Genomic DNA, 18444 nt, shown 5'->3' with positions numbered 1-18444 from the left:
CATCTGGTGGCCACTTGTGTGACAGAGCAGATCATGCAGCATTTTAAAAGCCAGGGTTAAGAATTTGGATTTCTTTCTTTTTTTTTTTTTTGTTAGAGAAGATGTCGGTTTAGAGACAAATCTTGCACTAAATACAGCATTCCCATATACCACCTTATTATTAACACCTTGCACAGGTGTGGAACATCTGTTATGACTGATGAAAACACGTTTTTATCATTGTACTATTAACTATAGTACATGATTTAACCGAGGGTCCACTGCTTGTGTTTTGCAGTTCCATGTTTGTTGGGTTTTAAATTTTATTCCAATAACATATATAAATTTCATTTTACGTGCAATGGATTTTGAGCATAAGGGTAGTGGGAGTGACATGCTCTTACTAACTTCGAAAAAATATTCTGCATGGAGAGCGATGGTGGGGATTGAGGTGGAGACAGGGAGACCAATGTGGAGGCAGCTGCAAATGCCCCAGGAGCTGTTGGTCATCCAGGGGAGAGAAATGAGCGGACACAGGGTTCCTTTGGAGATAGGCTGATGGATGGGACGTGGGGGGTGGGGGGTGAAAGGAGCCAGGGTGGTGCCAAGGCCTTTGCCAGGGCAACCGCGCTGTTGCTCGCACCGGTTGCGCAGACAGGGACTAAGGAGTTCCTGGATGAAGGCTGAGCTGCAGGTGCCAATCAGGCCTCCTAGTGGAGCAAATGTGGTTGGATGATGAGTCCAGAGGTGCAAGGAGAGGTTGGGGCTGATGAGAAACACTGGGAAGTCTCTGGAGAGAGGGTGGTTACATCCAGGGACCGGGTGAGCACGCCAGCAGACAGCAGAGGAGGGCAATGGGGACTGTGTGGACAGATGATAACAACGATGTGTGAGTGTCTCTGCCTCTGTCTGACCACAGTGTCTCTCTCCCTCTCTGGCTCTTTCTGTATGTCCTTGGCTACCCCTGTTACAGTATCAATAGCTCTATGCCTGAATCCCTCTCCTTCCCTATCTCTGTGCATCTTTTTTTAAATTTCTGCTTCCTTCCTATCTGTTTTTTCCTCTCTCCTTTGTTTTTCTATGTCAAGTGATCCCTGTTTGTCACTGTGATTTCTCTGTCTCTCGCTCTTTCTCAGTGTCTGTTAGTCTTGAGCTGCATCTCTGTCTGTCTGTCTGTACTGGTCTCCTCATGGCACACAGACCCCTACCCTGCCCTGCTCCTGGGATGAGCAGCTCTGACCATGGGAAAGGGGTGTGGTGTGCAGGGTGGTTTGGGAGGGGGGTGGTGGGTGAGTAGGGAAGAGGTCAGGGCAGCTGGAAGCGGGGGAGAAGGGATGTGGTGGGCAGGGGGCATCCCTCTCTCCCTGTCTATGGCTTCTGCTTGTGTCTTGTCCTGAGGTTGGGCAGAGGCGAACGAGAGGTATTTGGGGACAGGTCGAGAGTGGAGGTGCTGGGGGCAGTCATGCTATGGGGATGTGTTCAATCTAGCATATTGAGAAAGTCTGGGGAGTGATCCTAGGAATGAGAATCCAGGCTGGGGTGGGCGATGGAGAGAGGCAGAGATAACAAGGGACCAAGATGAGCAGGGACTGAGAAGCAAAGCCACAGAAGGAGACACACAGAGAGATGGAGACAGAGACACAGACACAGGGGCACAGAGGTATAGACAGAGAGAGTGAGAGAGACAGGGACCAAAGGGAAAATTAAGAAAAGAAGTCAAAGCAGCAGCTTTGCAAAACATCTGCAGACTCAGAACACCGAGACCCGTGGGTGATGATGGAATGTTAACTTTAGAACACTAAAGTTAGCCAAAGTTGAGAAGCATCCACTCGACTGTCATTCCAGTAAAGACAGAGCAAAAACATGCTCTTTGTCCCATAATCATTACACCAATAAAGAAGGAATAGGCACTCCCTCTGTCTGCACATACTGTTAAAGAATAAACACAAACAAAAAGCTAATTCTGTGCGCTCCCTGCTGTACTGAGAAATAAATACAGTGCTGAGCCAGCGTTCAGGGCTCTTGTCCTTTGAGACATGAGTCTCCTGCTCTCATCTTAAAACTCTTCTGTGTGAGTGTCTTTACTTTTCAGATTCATGGTGCCTTCCTCCACCCCTTGTGCCGAGCTGGTCTCAGCAAGGGACAAAGAGAGACAATGACATCGAGACATAGAGGGTGGAAGAGAGACAGAGAGGACAGCGAGGCAGGCATAGACAGAAACAGAGACAAAATGCAAGACCAGAAGAGATTATTAACAGAAGCCACTGAAGAGAAACAGACCAAAGCAAGTTTTAATTTCCCTCAAACTTGAGGCAACACTGACTCCAGGCTTTCTCTCTCAGTAAGTGTCATCTCATTTACTCAGGAGCCAGATCCAAAACGCTGGGGTCGCCTTCGATTCTTCTCTTGCTTGTCCCAACCCATCAGCAAGTCCTTTTGACCTCTCAAACATAATTCAGACCCAGTCGGGTCTCCGCATTTGGACCTCCACAGCCCCTAGTCCAGTCCCCTTATGGCCTCCTTCCTTCCTCTAAGCCACCCTGTGGTCTGTTCCATGAGCCTCAAATACTCTTCCCCTCACTCTCTCCCTTGCCCACTCCCACTCTTCATTTTTTCTCAGCTCAAATGCTACTTCTTCAGGGATGTTTCCCAGACCTTCCCCCCACCTAATTCAAGCTCCTGTTCTTTGAATTTCTTCTCCTAGCATCCTACATGCTTCTTCAGAGCCCCTGATACAATTTATAACTGTGCTTCTGTTTGTTTCTCTCACTAGCCTAGTAGCTCCTTGGGGACAGGCGGTGATTCTTCTGCTCATGGCTGGAGACTCTGGGCCTCTGGTGGAAGAGGCCCTCAGTAGATATGGGCTGAATGGATGGATAAAGAGAGAGAGACAGAGACCGACAAAGAGAAGAGAAAGAGCAGTAGATGAAGACAAATGGAGAGAAGAACAAACAATAACAACAGTGACCATTGCCTGACAGCTCATTTAGTATTTTGAATTAATTATAATGACATTGAGAGCTGACTATGTGCCTGGCCCTATTTTAAGTGCTGTGGACATAATAACTCATTTAATTCTACTGTAATCCAATGCATTAGAGGCTCCTATTAACTTTACAGAAAGGTTAGGTTATTTACCTAAGATTGCAGAATGAGGCTGGAAGGGACAGAGACGGACACCCAGAGATGGACAGAAATAAGGCAGGCGAGAGGCGGAAACATGGTGGTGGTGATGGTGGCGTGGCTGGCTGAAAAGATAGGAAGACACCAAAAAAAGAGTCACACCTCTCAAGAACCAGGCATAAGAATAATTTTAAATATAATAAAATAGCTAACACATATATCACCTATTCTTTTCTCGGGGCCATTTTAAACTGTTTTATACCCATTAACTCACTTCAATTCTCACGATAACTCCATGAGGTTCCCATTATTTTATGACAGAGGAAACGGAGGCACAGAGAGGTCAGGGAAATTACCCAAGGCCACACAGCAAAGCAGCCCCCACACTCCACCTGAGCTGTAGGCCCTCACCGGCACCGCAGTGAGATGCAGAGAAGACACAGAGCATTTGGAGGAGGGGGATGGAACGAGGCCACAGGTGGGACACTCCCAGCCCCGGGGTCTCCACTCTATTTTTTTGTTTGTTTGTTTGTTTTTCTTTTTGTAAAGCAGGTAGGGCCTGTATTTGGTAGAGAAGGACACTGAAGCACAAGGTAGCTAAGTGGTTTTCCCAGAGGGCCCGCGGCAGTGATGGAGGTGCGATTGAGACGCAGGGCTTATCATTCCTAAACCTGGAATCTTTCTATTTTCGTTTGTTTGTATTTTCATTACAAATCAATAGGTGACCCCCGCCTTCCCCAGCCGCTGAGGCCCGTGAACTTGGCGCCCCCTGCCGGCCGCACGCGGGGTGGCGGCTGAGCCTAGGACGAGGGAGGGCGGGGCTTGGAAATGCCTTTTGAGTTGTTGGTCAGACTTATTTCTGCAACAGCTGTCCATATACGTGGGAGACTGGTGGGACTTGATTTGCTTATTCATTTATTTTTATTTTTAATTGTTTTGACTTTGCATTTGGAAAAAAATTCAAGATCATGAAAACGTTATACAGTATTACAAGGGATTTTCCTTTGCACGTCACCTGGCTTCTGGGAAAGCCAGTCTTCCTGCGTGACAGGACAGCAACTCCCTCTGCCCTTCCGCAGCCCCGCGGGGACCACGGGAAAGGAGCGTCATGAATGTCCTGGCCCTGTGGGGTGGAGGTCGCGGGCTTAGGCGTGTCACCCGCCCTCGGCTGTCGCCGGGCCGCCTGGAGAGCTCCAACCCACCCCTGGGCCGGGGCTGACCACACTTTGAACCAATAATGCCTATTTTACTCAGTAACATAAAGCTATGTTGGGGCTGATGAGGGAAGTGCAGGGAGGGAAGGGTTTCCTTCCTGAGCATCTTAGCTTTCCAGGCTGCTATGACAAATACCGCCTGATGAGTTGGCTTAAACAAGGGGAACTCGTTGTCTCATGGTTTCTGTCTCTCTGTCTACTCTTCTGGTTTCCACTGCCTTCTAGCTTTTGGCTCCTGCTTGTGCCTTTCTCCTACTGTGTCCCAATGTATTCCACTTGCGAAGGCCCCAGTAATTCGAATTAAGGCCCACCCTGCTTCACTTGGCCTCATTTTAACTAAACCTTTTCAGCACGCCCTATTTGCATTGTGTTCACACTCACAGGGACTTGGATTAAGAATGTGTTTGTTGGGGGACATAACTCCATCTATCAGTGTTCATATAGGTGATGGGGGGTGCAGTAGGGGACCCCCCCACACACACAAAGACTATTGTGGGCATCTCCCCTCCCTGCTCCTCTCCCAAGATAGAGGTCAGTACAGAGGGGGGTGATCCTGGGGTCCTCCCCAGAAAAGGAAAGGATGGTGAGAGGGACTTTGGAGGGGTCTCTATTTCTCTATTGGGCAGTTGAAGCTTGCTCCAGGAGGATGTGACAGTGAACCCCGGGAAGCAGATGGAACGCGAGATGGGCGGATGGCTGGGCACCGTGGAGGGGCCTCCAAGAGGGTGTCTCTGAGCTCCTGCAACCACATCACTGGAGACACAGGTGAGACCCCCTTGCAAGCAGCAAAGGGGCAGAAGTTGAGATGGCAGCCTCAGTGGACCAAGGACGTGGAAAATCCACCATTATTTATTTATTTGTTTGTACCACCAACCAAACTAAGGAGTTTGCCCTCATTCCACACAGTGGACCCCCAAAATGACTGAGACATTTCCTGCATGGAGCAGATTCAGAGGCAGTCAGTTCTGCACTGTGCAATAACCCAGTTTGGCAGCCCACATCCATATGCGGCTTTCAAGCCCTGGAAATGTGGCCATGGTGATGGCAGAACAGGACTTTCAAGTTTACCTAATTTTAATTAATCTAAATTTAAGTACTGATACTTGGTGTAGCTACTGGAAAGCTTCAAAATATGATTGGAACAACTTGGACACAGGAATCTCCTTTCTCAACTAAATTTTATACAATCTAAAGACAAGTGAAGTATTTCTGATGGAAGTTTAGCCTCTGAATGGAGATGTTAAGTGTAAAACGGACGCTGGCCTGTGAAGCCTTTGAATGAAAAAAAAAACTATAATGAACTCTCTTATTAATAAGTTTATATTGATCATATGTTGAAATGATAATATCTTGGATATATTGGGCTAAACAAAATGCGCCACTAAAATTCATGTCACCTGTTTCTTTTTCCTTTTCTAAGGTAAAATCTAAAAATTTTAAATCGTGTACATGGCTCATGTTATCTTGTGATTGGACATGCTGATTGTGGAGAAAAAGGAATCAATGATTAACAAAAGAAAAAGCCTTCAGTGAGGCTTGGCTTCTGGAAACTGCCAAAAGCACTCTGTGAGCTGGTTATAGCAGGGGGTCAGTGAGTTTTGTTTTGTTTGCTGCTTGTCTTGGGCTGCAGGAGCTCTTAAAGGAGCTGTAGGACAGTCGGTCCTTGCCTGGGTTCATCCTGACATTCAGCTGGAGGAGGATCCTTTCTACATTTAAACCTGAGCCCAGAGATTTCTCAGCACCGCCGCCCCCCACCCCGTGAGCTGTCCCGTCTTCCCTCTGCCCTCGTCTCCACCTCCTTGCTCCCCCCACACCGACCTCCTTACTGCTCCTTAAATAGGCGAAGTGTACCCCTGCCTCAGGGCCTTTGCACGTGCTGTTTTCTCTACTCAGAATGCTCTTTGCCCAGATAGCCACCTGGACCTTCAGGCTTCTTCTCCAGCGTCCCCTCCTGAGAGTAGCCTTCTTGGACCCCAGCCCCACCCCGTCCCCCACTCCTGTGTAGAGTGGCTCTATTTCCCTAACTCTTTTGTTTATAACAAGCATGTTAATCTGTATTACTTCCTCCTTGCTGCTGTAACAAATCACCACACATTTATTTTTCCTGGTTCTGGAGGTCAAAAATCCCAAATCACTAGTCTAACAGGGCTAACATCAGCAGAGCAGATTCCTTCCGGAGGCTCTGGGAAAGCACCTGCCTCCTTGCTTTTTCTGGGTTCTAGAGGCTGACTATACTCCGTGGTTCGTGGCTCCTTCCCCCTCCTCTAAGGCTAGCACGCACAGGCCTCTGACTTCGGCTTCTGTCCTCCTGCCACCATCTCCTGCTCTGACCCTCCTGCTTCCCTCCGCAAAGATGCACCCCGATAACCTGGGGTACTTCCCCGTATCTGTGCCTCAGTTTCCTATCTGTGAAACAGGGGTAACAGGGCTTGTCTTCTGGAATATCGGAAGGTTTAAAATGTTGAAACGTTTAAGCAGTTAGAACTAGGCCTGGCACAGGGGGACGCTTCCTAAGTGTGTGCTTTCATTGTGGTTATTGATATTATCTTGCAAATATCTCAAAGAATGTTTCACGAAAACTGAGGCTGCGTGTAGCTCAAAACAGATAAAAGCAAATTCAGCAACCCCTAGGAGAATTCTTATCATCTTCACCTTGCACCACCAACTCAGGGAGTCGGGAAATTCAGGGCAGAAGATTAAATTCAGAGCTGTTTTTTGACGTCATTGCCTTACTTTAAGGAACCCAGCTGCTAAACTGCTGATCAAAAGTGGGCTCCCTGAACTAGAACAAATGCACGACACTTTTACGAGGAGGAATAATAAAGGGGTATATGGGAAAGATAGTTCCCAATGCAAACTATGGACTTTAGATACCAGTAATGTCTTAATAATTTTCTTTCATCAACGAACGCACCGCATAAATACTAGGGGCCAATAATGGGGGGGGGGGGGAGTAAGGGGTATGGAAGGGTTTGGGTTTTCTTTCCTTTTTATTTCGTTTCTGGGGTAATGAAAATGTTCTAAAATTGATCATGGTGATGGATGCACGGCTGTGTGATAATCCTGTGAACCATCGATTGTGCAGTTTAAATGGTTTGTATGGCATGTGGCTCTATCTTAATAAAATTACATTAAAGAAACAAAAAGTGGGTTCCCTTCTTAAAGGGGGAAAACTGTAGTTTATATCTTCTCTGAAAGGGGAGGGAAGGAGCTTACCTGCTCTGGTCTCCTATAAAGGAATACGCTGTTTCCTGCTGCCTCTGGTTGTGGAGTACAGCTCACGGTCATGTCGCTGGACCTTGGCCGAGGCTGCCCACAAACAGCTCTCGAGTCAAACCCGGAAGCGCTCGGTCTTGACCTTGAGTCTTTCGGGAACTGAATGGAAGGGGGCAGGGTGTGGCCTCCGGAGTCGGTCCCGGGTGCAGGGGGACCCGGGACGAGGGGCTGCGGGTCTCGGCCTTGCCCCTCCCCGCCTCCCTCAACTCATCACCTGGGCTCGGGGCAGGTTTCGGTGGGATCCGGCACAGAACGTGTTCCACATGCAGCCAGAGCCCAGCCAACGCTATCTTCATGATATTGTTTTGCTTGTGTTATCGTACTTGATTTTGTGCTCTCCTGCAATCCCCAGCCTGTCTTTAGAAAGAAAAGATAAATTTGGAAGTGTGGATTTCTCATTATAAAAGAAAATCTCTTTTTTTTTTCCCTCAGGAAAATCCTTACTGGCTGAATTTGTTCATTGGAGGCATAGGTTGAAAAAAAAATCCTTTTTTTTTTCTTTCTTTTTGCTTCTGTTTATTCAAGAAAGGAGTGCTAACAGCCATCGATAATTATCTGCTGAGTACTGTTTTAAGGACTTTATGCAGATTAATTTATTTATACTCCCATCAACACTAGGAAGTTACTGCTGCAGTTATGTTCCCAGGATACATAAGGGGAAACTGAGGCATGGGGCGACTAAAGTCATTGTCCAAAGTCACACAGCAGGAAACAGCCAGGCTCAAATCCGGGAGTCTGGCATGAGAGCCTGTATGTGCGTGTGTGTGTGCATGTGTGTATGATATGCTTTCGATTTAATTTTTCAAATAGGTAATACTTCAGCTTCTTTTTTCCAGAGAAACAGTAAGGACAATATAGATAGACAGACAGATAGACAGATAGACAGGCTTTATGGGAATTGGCTCACACGGGAATTGGCAAATTCCAACTCCCCAGGGCAGGCTGCCAGCTGGAAACTCTGAAGAAGGTGAAGTTAATTCCCCCCAGGAGAAGTTGGCTGCCTAAAGTGCAGGCAGAAATTCTCCTTTCTGACATGTGACATCCTTAGTTCTGGAATTAAAACTTCAAGTGATTGGATGCAGAGACTTCCCTCCTCGCTAAGGGCGATCTCCTTTGTTGATTGTAGATAAAATCAGCAGTAGATGAAATTAACCGACGATAGATGCAAAATAAAATCTGCAGAATACCCTCGTAGTAACAATCAACAATCAGGCCAGTGCTTGCTTGACCAAACTACATAACCTGGCCAAGCTGACAGATGAAATTAACCATTACAACACAGTACAGAAATAAAATATGTTAAAAAAAGATACAGAGTGATAAGCCTCTATCTCATCCTTGTCTCCCATCTGTCCTGTGCTCACCTCTTTCCCAAATAACAAGAATTAGATTAAGATTCTTGGGTTGTCGTCCAGGATTTCAACACATACAAACATGGAAACACAAAGATGTATTCATATTTTTCTCTTGCCGTCAGCCACCAGGCTGGGCTCCTCTCACGTCATAGAAAGGCGGCTCCCAGTAGTTGGAACCTTTGGTTAATCCTTTTTCCAGTTATAACCATTGAAGACTTGTAAGGCCTGGTTAGTTTCAAGGTTTGTGAAACATTGTTTAGATAATTGCATAAGTTATAAAACAATGAGTGGTGTGAAAATTAGAGATGATTCATAATTATATCCGTAGCTATAAAGCTTCCCGCTGGGGTGTCTTTCAGCCTGGGAAAACTCATTGGGAGGGATTTTCTGTTTTTCTTGAAGGGAACTTGTGGCTTATTTTGTGATCATTGGAGCTGGCCAGATAGTCTGTGTTGAAATAGAGCAACTAAGATAGAATCAAGCATGCATGTACAGAGATCTAAGACAGTGAAAACTAATGCTTGGTGAACACTCCCGATGTGCTGGACGCTTTTTAAAAAATAATTTTGAAATCTGGAAGTGGTTTCAGACTTGCAAGAAGCTGAAAATATAGTACTGAAAATTCCAGTGTGCTCTCACCCAGCCTCCCCACACTCACAACATCTTATGTAACAGTGATACGTGGTCAAAACGAAGAGATGGTTCTTTGTTCCAGTGATATAAACTCGGGTGGACCGTATTCAGATTTCCCCAGTTTTCTGAGGTGTTGTTCTATGAAATTTTATCAAATGTGAAGATTCAGGTAACCATCATCCAAATCAGGTACAAAACCATTCCGTCCCCCAAAGAAATTCCCTCATGTTACCCCTTAAACACCTAAACCCTGCCAACAACTGGTGTGTCTCCACCAGTGGAGAATATTCCATAATGCTGTACCCTGGAGAATATTCCATAAATGGAATCATTCAGCATGTAACACTTTGAGGCTTTTTGGCATTTTTCACTCAGCAAAATGCCCACGAAATCCATCCAAATTGTTGCATAAATCAATTGTTCCTTTTGAGCGCTGCAGACACTTTAAAAAATGCTTTGTGTATATAAACTGGCTTATCATTCACAAAAGCCTGAGGTTGCATGATAAAAGTTTCACTCACTAAGTTTATTTTTCATAAACTTAAAACCTCCAGACATCTCCTACACCAGGTAAGCCCTGAAACCAAGAGGCACCAGTTTCCAAAAAAATCAAGCAGCTGCATCCTCCCACCCCATAATGTTGACACCTCTTTCTAACATGAAGAAGTTAGAAGGGTTATTGCCCAAATATCCCGAAAGAGTGGGAGAGGGATCAAATGAGAGGGAGGAGTTGTAACAGAGAAGATAGGATCTAACAAACGAGTATGCCTGCTGAATCATTATTTTGATACTTCTTTTTAATCCCCAGTAGAGCAGCTGGAAGGAAATATCTGACATTGTGCAGCTGTAACCCATACCATATGTTGAAGTTTGTTTTTATCCGCTTGTCAAAATGTACATCAAAATCGATCAAGTTTCTGCATATATATATCTCACAATAAAATATGTTTTTTTTTTTTTAAGCCTGAGGTTGTAGGTTCTGTTAATATTCCCATTTACAGATGGGAAAATTGAAAATAGAGAAGGGAAGTAACTTGGAAAACGGCATGCAGCAGGTAAATGGTAGAGTTGGATTTGAATTCCAGGAAGCCTGGCTCCACAGTCATCGTGCTTAAGTGCACAGCTCGCTGCCTCTAATAGAAAAAAGAAGGAGGAGGGGAAGACCGCAATCAGCATTATTTTAACTTGGTAGTTTTTCCCCTTTTATGTGCCCGAAAGACCCCCTGATGCTTGAGTCAGTTACAAGGTTATGAAATATCGTTTCGTTAATTGCACAAGTTATAAAACAATGACTAAGCATGAAAACTAGTTATGACTCTTGTTATCAGTGGAGGTAAATGATACAGCCCTGAAGTCTCCCTGGCTTCTTTCTTAAGGTGCATTGTTTTAAAAAAACAATTAAAAAAAACCTCAGCCCAAGATCCTAACTGTGAAGACAAATCATTTTATTCTTTGTTGTCTACTGACTTGGAGGGGAGTTTTGGTGAAGTGATTCCCCATGTTTTTTCTTAAGACTCAAGTCCAAATACAAAACTCTCTTGAAAATTATGTTCCATTATCCTTGCAACAATGCATGAGATTGTGTTAGCATTCTTTCCATTGTGTAGGCATCTAATACCTGTTAAAGCTAGGATTGGAACCTGGCACTTCAGTTTTGAAGGCTGTGTGCTGCGCTAGCCTGACTCTTTCCAGCACACACACGAAAATGTCAATATTGTTTTTCTCTGGATGGTGAGGTTTTAGGATATATATGTTCTCTTCCTCCATTATACCTCGGTACTCCTCATTGTAACCAAATAGTTGATAAGAGACTGTTCTTTACAGAGGAGTTCTAGATCATAAGTGCAGAAGAGTGCTAGAATTATTAAGTCACCGTTTTCAACCCTGAATGGGATAATGGATCCAAGCAATGATTATCATTGCCTGCTGAGATCAGTTGGGGGAAAGCAGATGGGAAACTTTAAAATAGGTGGGTCAGACTGACAACACCAAAATGCTAACATCACAGAGACAGGCAGCTAGAGAATATGTTTTTCAATTTTGTGCACCAGCTTTGATATATTTTTACCCCAACTTGAGCCTGTACTGGACACCACCTCTCTATCTGACTACCAGGGGATGGGGGGGACATGTTAAGGGAACCCAAAAGATTGCAAGATGTGGGGAGTTCCACAGGGTGAAGACAAATTTTCTTCGACAAATAAATAAATGGAGTGAATGAAAAAGACAGAGGAAAAAGCCTTATAGATCTAGTGCTGTCCAACAGAAATATGTAACAAACTTAAAAATTTTAGATTCTCTAGTAGCCATGTTTTAAAAAAATAAAAATAAACAGCTGAAATTAATTTCAATAGCATATTTTATTTGACCCAACACAGAGAGCTTTTATCATTTCATACACAACCAACGCAAAGTATTTGTGAGATCATTTATATTTTCCTCATTCTAAAGTCTTTGAAACCCAGCGTGTATTTTACATTTATGGCATATCCCAGTTTGAAATAGGCACATTTCCAGCCCTCAGTAGTCACAGGTGGCAAAGGGTCCCCTACTGGACACTGCAGCTGTAGAATAAACAGCAGGTAAGAAACATATTGACCAAAGGCAGCATATGTCTCTTCTTTGGATCCTGATTCAAATAATGTAAAAAATATATATATATAAGAATGTAACAAAATTATAGGGTAATTAGAGGAATGTGACCACCAAGTGCATATTTGTGATATTAAGGAATTACTGTTTAATTTTGGTATGATAATGGTATTGTGGTTATGGTTTTTAAGAATGCTTATCTTTTAGGGATATGTAGTCGAGGGTAATATTTTCTGAAGGAATAAAATATGGCTGAGATTTGCTTCAAAATAATGTGTGTGGGAGAACACACATCTGAAAGACGGCGTCCTGCTGGTTTCCTTTATCCTCTCCTGAGTTGGCTCCATGACTCTTTCCAGAGGTCTCCTCTGGGTCCCCATACAGGACTTAGCCCCCTCTGGCTCTCCTTGAGTATCAGTTGAGGATGGCATGTCCCCTGGCCCCAAATGCTACCTCCTGTCCCAGCCCTTTGTCTGGGCCCCCGAGTGATGCCTCTGTTTCCCTTCCTTCCCGACATGGCTTGCACTCGGGCTCCCAGGCTCCAGCCCCCTCTCACAATTCCCCTAACGACCTCGCCCTCCCCACCCTGTCGGGACTCTACCCTCCCCACCGCTTTGGGACTCTACACGCCCAGCCACTGGGGACTCTGCCTTCCCCAACCCATTGGGATTCTAAGGACTTCGCCAAAAGGAGCCGAAGAAAGTAGGACATAGATCTAAGGGCCTAGGAAGGGACTCAGGGTTAGGTTAAAGATGTAGAAGTGCTAGAGACAACCGGAAGGGACATGACATGAGGAGGCAGAGGGAGGAGGAGATGGGTGGGAGACTATAGGCTTTGGAGCCAGACAGGAGTCTACCCCAGGGTTTCCCTCTAACTAGATGGGGCTGGGGGGTGGGGTGGGGGGAGTCCACGTGAGCTCCAGGTACTCTTCCCTCTGTTTCTGTCCACGCTGGAAAATTTCCATGATGGCATGTTTTGGTCCCTAAGGAAAGGATTTAACTTCCTCCACCTCAGTTTTCTCATCTGTAGAATGGGCACAAGGACCATCCTGCTTCTTAAGGTGTGTGGATTGAATCAAATGAATTGACTTTGGTGTCACATCCAGAACAGTCCCAGACAGAGGGAAAATGCTTAATAACTATGTGCAGTTACTCCTTCTGGGTCGCTTTGTAAGTAGTGACAACAACAGGAGAAATAATAATAGCCAACACTTGGAGCGTCTGGCACGCGCTGGGGATTGTTTTAGGTGCCTTACGTGCATTTTCCTGTGTCCCACCGGGAGTGAGGAATAACTGTTATTACTATTATTGAGGCAGATGGAAGCACTTCCTGAGGTGGGGGTGGAAAGCAGGGGGTCAGTGGGAGGGGGGCCAAGGAGCAAGGTCCCAAAATGCCAGCCCCTGGATCCCCCACTGCTGTGATTCAGGCGCCTTCAGCGAGTTTTTGTTTGGAAACTTTTAGCCTGGGGGTTGTGGGGATGCCAAGAGGGTGCGTGTGTGCTGGGGAGGGCAGCGGGGGCTGCGCGTGTGTGCTGGGGAGGGCAGCGGAGGCTGCGCGTGTGTGCTGGGACAGGGGGGTCTGCGCGTGTGTGCTGGGGAGGGCAGCAGGGGCTGCGCGTGTGTGCTGGGGAGGGCAGCGGAGGCCTGCGCGTGTGTGCTGGGGAGGGCAGCAGGGGCTGCGCGTGTGTGCTGGGGAGGGCAGCGGAGGCCTGCGCATGTGTGCTGGGGAGGGCAGCGGGGGCTGCGCGTGTGTGCTGGGGCAGGGGTCTGCGCGTGTGTGCTGGGGAGGGCAGCGGGGTCTGCGTGTGTGCTGGGGAGGGCAGCGGGACAGTGAGGGGTCTGGGACTGGTGGGCGAGTTCAGCTCTGACAATGGTGCTAACACACTCACAAACACGCAGAGACACACACACTCAACACACATTCTCATGACACTCGGAGACACAGATATACACTCACATTCTCACACGCATCCATGCACAATCTCACGAGCCTAAAGGTACTTACAGACACATAAAATCACACACCCACAGTCACATACTCACAGACACGCTCATTTACACTCGTGTGCCCACACTTTCATACACACACATTCTCTCACAGGGCACTCTGACACTCAGTCTCACAGTCATGCACACTCAGAAACACAGTGTTCGCTAACACACTCACGCTCAGGCACACACGGTCACTCGCACACTCATACACCCATACATACTCACTCTCTCACACTCAGAAACACATGCAGACACACAGCTTTCAGGACCAAGATCAAATTGTATCTACCTCTCCCTTCGGAATTATTTTCCAGGGTCTCTGTGGTCAAATCTGGGCTGAATGTTCCATTTCCTTTGTTTTTTTTCCCTGTTAATGTTGTTTTTCTTTTAATTAGAGAAGTTGTAGGTTTATAGAAAAATTACACATAAAATACAGTATTCCCATTTACCTCCCTATTATTAACACCTTGCATTGGTGTGGTACATTTGTTACGCTTCATGAAAAACATTTCAATGATTGTGCTATTAACTGTAGTCCACGGTTTACACAGGGACCACTGTTTGCGTGTTATACTTCCTTTTGGCCCCGAGGAAAGAGACAACTGTAATCTCCAAATACTTTAATTCAGCCCTAGTTGAAGTGAAAGAAAAACTTAAGCCACATGTTACAATTGGACATAATGAGGACATTTGGGAGGTAAAGGCTGACGAAAATGCTTCTGAGAATAAGGTAGCAGTTAAAACATATTTATCAATCGGTTGTAAAGGTTCAAAGCAAACAACGGCCTCAGCACAACAATAATTTAGCCAGTTTCTCATTAAAGTGATCATACTCGATATCTTGTCACAAAATTAATTCCTGCATAGTTTGTTTTTTATTTTTATTGTTTGCCTGGAGCTCCCTGGTGATGTGGGTTTATTATTATCATCCATGAAATGTAAACTATGAACGAAGATGCTGATTATGCAAAACTTGCTGATGTGTTTGGAAAACCAGTCATCAAAGTGATTGTTTCAGAATAGTTTATGCTTTCTGAAAGTTATATGTGATGGTTTCACTTGCAAGCATGTCAAGAAATGCTCAAGACCATAAATTATTAGAGAACTTTGAGTTACATGTGGCAGGGTGTTCCTTTACACTGAGCTTGCCACAGAAAGCTGGTGATTGCTAAGTGGTAGCAGCGATGTGAGAAACAGGAAGCCTCAGGTTTTGCTGGTGGAAGGTGGAGGGTGCAGGCATTCTGGAGGGTACGAGGTCCTATTTGTTCTCATACCCAGAACCAGCACGAATACACAGCTCACCAGGGTCTGGAAGCCAGGAGCTGCCTAGCTGGGTGCTTCAGGCTCCAGATCCCTTCCCGGGTTACAGTCGAGATGTGGGGCAGGCTCCAGGGGGCTGGAGGAGCCACTGTCCAGGAGCTCCTGCCCTGGCTGTGGCCGCTCTCCCTGTGGACCCCACCCTTTGGCTGCTTGAGTGTCCTCCAAACATGGCAGCCGGCTTCCCGCAGAGCAAGTGACAGAGAGGGAGGGAGGGGGAAAGAGAGGAGGGAGCAGCAGCGCCCCCTTCCTGCATGTCTTAAGAACACACAGGTCCACTTCCGCCATGATCTACTCGTTAGAAGATAATTGCTCCATGCAACCCACCCTCGCAGGGTGGGCAATCAGTGTCGAAGAATTTGTGGGTCTGTTTTCAAGCCACCCCCGGTGCTGAAGGGAAGATGTATAAAGCGGTTTTTCACGACGCTGTCTGTGGAGATGGAGGCAGCCCGAGCGGGCGTCTCTGAGTAGCGGATGGTGAGATGTGTTGGGACAACTGTGCAGGTCTTGGCTGCGGTTAGAAACGACGGGTGGGTGCAGATGGCATTGTGGACGAATCCTGAAACACTGTTCGGAATGAAAGCAATTAAGGAACAATTGGGGACATATGACCTGCTATCATCAACGTGCATCAGAAACACACGTGTACAAAACAAAAACACACATTTTGTTAGAAACACATGTTCACACAAAGATGCAAATTAAACACAGGAGTGCGGTTGCCTGTGCGTGGGCTTATACGAAGAGAAGTGAAGGATGCCTTGAGCCCGGAATTCAGTGATCAAAATAAAAAAATATTTCAATGCAATATTTAAGAGACTCAAAAGTAACATAAAAATCAAAGAACAAAATATTAAATTTTAAAATGAAGTCGAACTCCAACAGAACTCAGATTAGGGTGATGTGAGCAAAGAGAATCCTGGAAGGTCAAGTTTCCGTATGGATTATTTTACATTACTTTTGATTTTTTTAAAATATTGCATTAAAATATGATTTGTCTTATTCATTGAGTGTTTTTGTTTTGGCATCCTCCCTTAAATTTTGCACCTGAAGCAAATGCCTCATTCACCTTGTTGTAGTTAGCTCCAGCCCAGGGGAGGAAAGAAATAGAAATAGGGGACGGGGCAAAACCTGATTGAAAAAAAATAAGTATATGATAAAACTAGAGAGAGGACTTGATGATAATGTGCCAGAAACTGTGATTCCTGATGACCTCACCCTGTTTCACTTTTGGTCCAAATGAAAGTAAAAAATACGCTATGTTTGATACAAAATATTGAATTTGCTCTAAAACCTGATTAATGAAACCATAATGAGTGTCTAGCAACAAAGGAGATTATCGCCCCCAGAGAGGTCTCTCCTGGCCAGCTGACCGAAAAATAGACCCCTCCCAGGCACTCTCCCTCTTCTTACCCTGCTTTTTTGTTCTTCATAACATTTGATACTCTATTGATATATTAAATACTTGTATGTGTTTATTGCCAATCTCTCCCACTAGGAAAAATGCTACATGGACACAGGGACTTCTGACTTGTTCAATGCTGGGATCTGAGAACCCAGACCAGGGCCTGGCACATAGTATGTGTTCAGTAAGTATCTGCTGAGTGAATGAATGTCCAGGGAAAAGAGGATAGCAGCTTAGGCTGAGGTGGTGACAGTAAAGAAGGGAAGGGGCTCAGCCACTGCAACCCAAGCAGACACATCTGATTTTTTTTCCCAACAATTTTATTAAGAGCATTGTCAAGCACAAGAAAAGTTACAAGAATTTTAAAGTGAATATCCATACACCCACTCCCTAGATACTACCATTACGTTTTACCATACCTGCTTTACCATACATCAGACTATATCCATTTATCCATGTCTCTTTTTTTATGCATTTTAGAGAAATCTGAAGACATCGTAGAACTTCACTTGAAACCCTTCAACCTAAATGTCATTTACTCTTTTTAAAGGTATGATTCACATTCAGTTAAATGCCTTTCAATGAGTTTTGACAGATGCATACACTGTGTCACCGAAACCTCTCTTAAGATATATGACATATGCCACCGCCCCAGAAAACTCGCTCACGCCAGTCTCCAGTCAGTCCCCAACGGTAATGCACAAGACACGCCACCGTCCTGATACCTTTCCACCTTTGACTGGTTTTGCTTGTTCCGGAATGTCGTGCAAATGGAAACCTAAGTTACGGGCTTTTTGTGTAAAGTTTATTTCATTTCGAGATTCACGCGTGTTCTTTCACGTAAGCAGCAATTTTTTCCCCTTTAATTGCTGAGATGTATTCCACTGTTTGAATATGCCAGTTTGTTTATCATCCTCCTGCTGACAGACACCTGGGTTGCTTCGAGTTTGGGGCTATTTTAAATAAAGCTGCTATGAACATTCCGTACAAAAATCTGTGCAGATGTTCACTTCCATTTCTCTTGGGGAAACACCTAGGAGTGGGGTTGGGGGCCGAAAACAGGGGGGCTGTCCATTTAGTTTTGTAAGGAATTGCCAGACCTTTCCCCAAAGTGGTTTACCATTTTACCATCCCATGAGCAGTGCATGAGAGTTCTGGCTGCACGTTTTGGAGTTAAACATTTTTTTAAATTTCTAATCACTCTGGTGGGTGTGAGGTGGCGTCTTGTGATGATTTCATTTTGCCCTTTCCACCTGATGAACGATACCGAGCATCTCTTCATAGGCTCTTTGGCCATCTGGACTTCTAGCGTAGGGTAGATCTGGGTTAAATCTCTTCATGTGGAGGAGATGAGTCCTCGGAGCTTCCAGCGTCCTTGTCGAACTTACAGACAGATAGACGCCTTCCCCTGAATCCAGTTAACCCATCACTTCATTGTCTCCAAGTCCCGTCTCAGACACGGTGGCGCGTCTTGAAGTTGGCCAGAATATCTTTCAGCACCAACTCGGGGGCAAGCGCTGTGCCTGAGGTCGAATCGTCGTCTTGCCGTTGCAGGGGAG

The 18444-nt window shown here is 45.6% G+C and overlaps 1 protein-coding gene across 3 annotated transcripts in view; it reads left to right on the top strand.

Moving 5' to 3' along the window:
- The window catches only part of LOC143658779 (uncharacterized), a 77502-nt gene extending 60433 nt beyond the window's left edge, over positions 1 to 17069 (top strand). The window contains exons 8-9 of one of the 3 annotated variants that reach the window (XR_013163300.1): positions 2072 to 2320; positions 2753 to 3357. The gene's annotated coding sequence lies outside the window, so the exon portion shown is untranslated. Of the gene's footprint in view, positions 1 to 2071; positions 2321 to 2752; positions 3358 to 16978 lie in introns of those variants that run through there. The other 2 variants (XR_013163303.1, XR_013163302.1) reach the window with 2 other exon arrangements.
- The last annotated feature ends 1375 nt before the right edge of the window (positions 17070 to 18444 follow it).

This window comes from Tamandua tetradactyla, chromosome 16 (assembly GCF_023851605.1).
Source record: "Tamandua tetradactyla isolate mTamTet1 chromosome 16, mTamTet1.pri, whole genome shotgun sequence".
Classification (NCBI taxonomy): Eukaryota; Metazoa; Chordata; class Mammalia; order Pilosa; family Myrmecophagidae; genus Tamandua; species Tamandua tetradactyla.
Note: the sequence above shows the minus strand (reverse complement) of the source record. Positions and strands in the feature narration are given on the sequence as shown.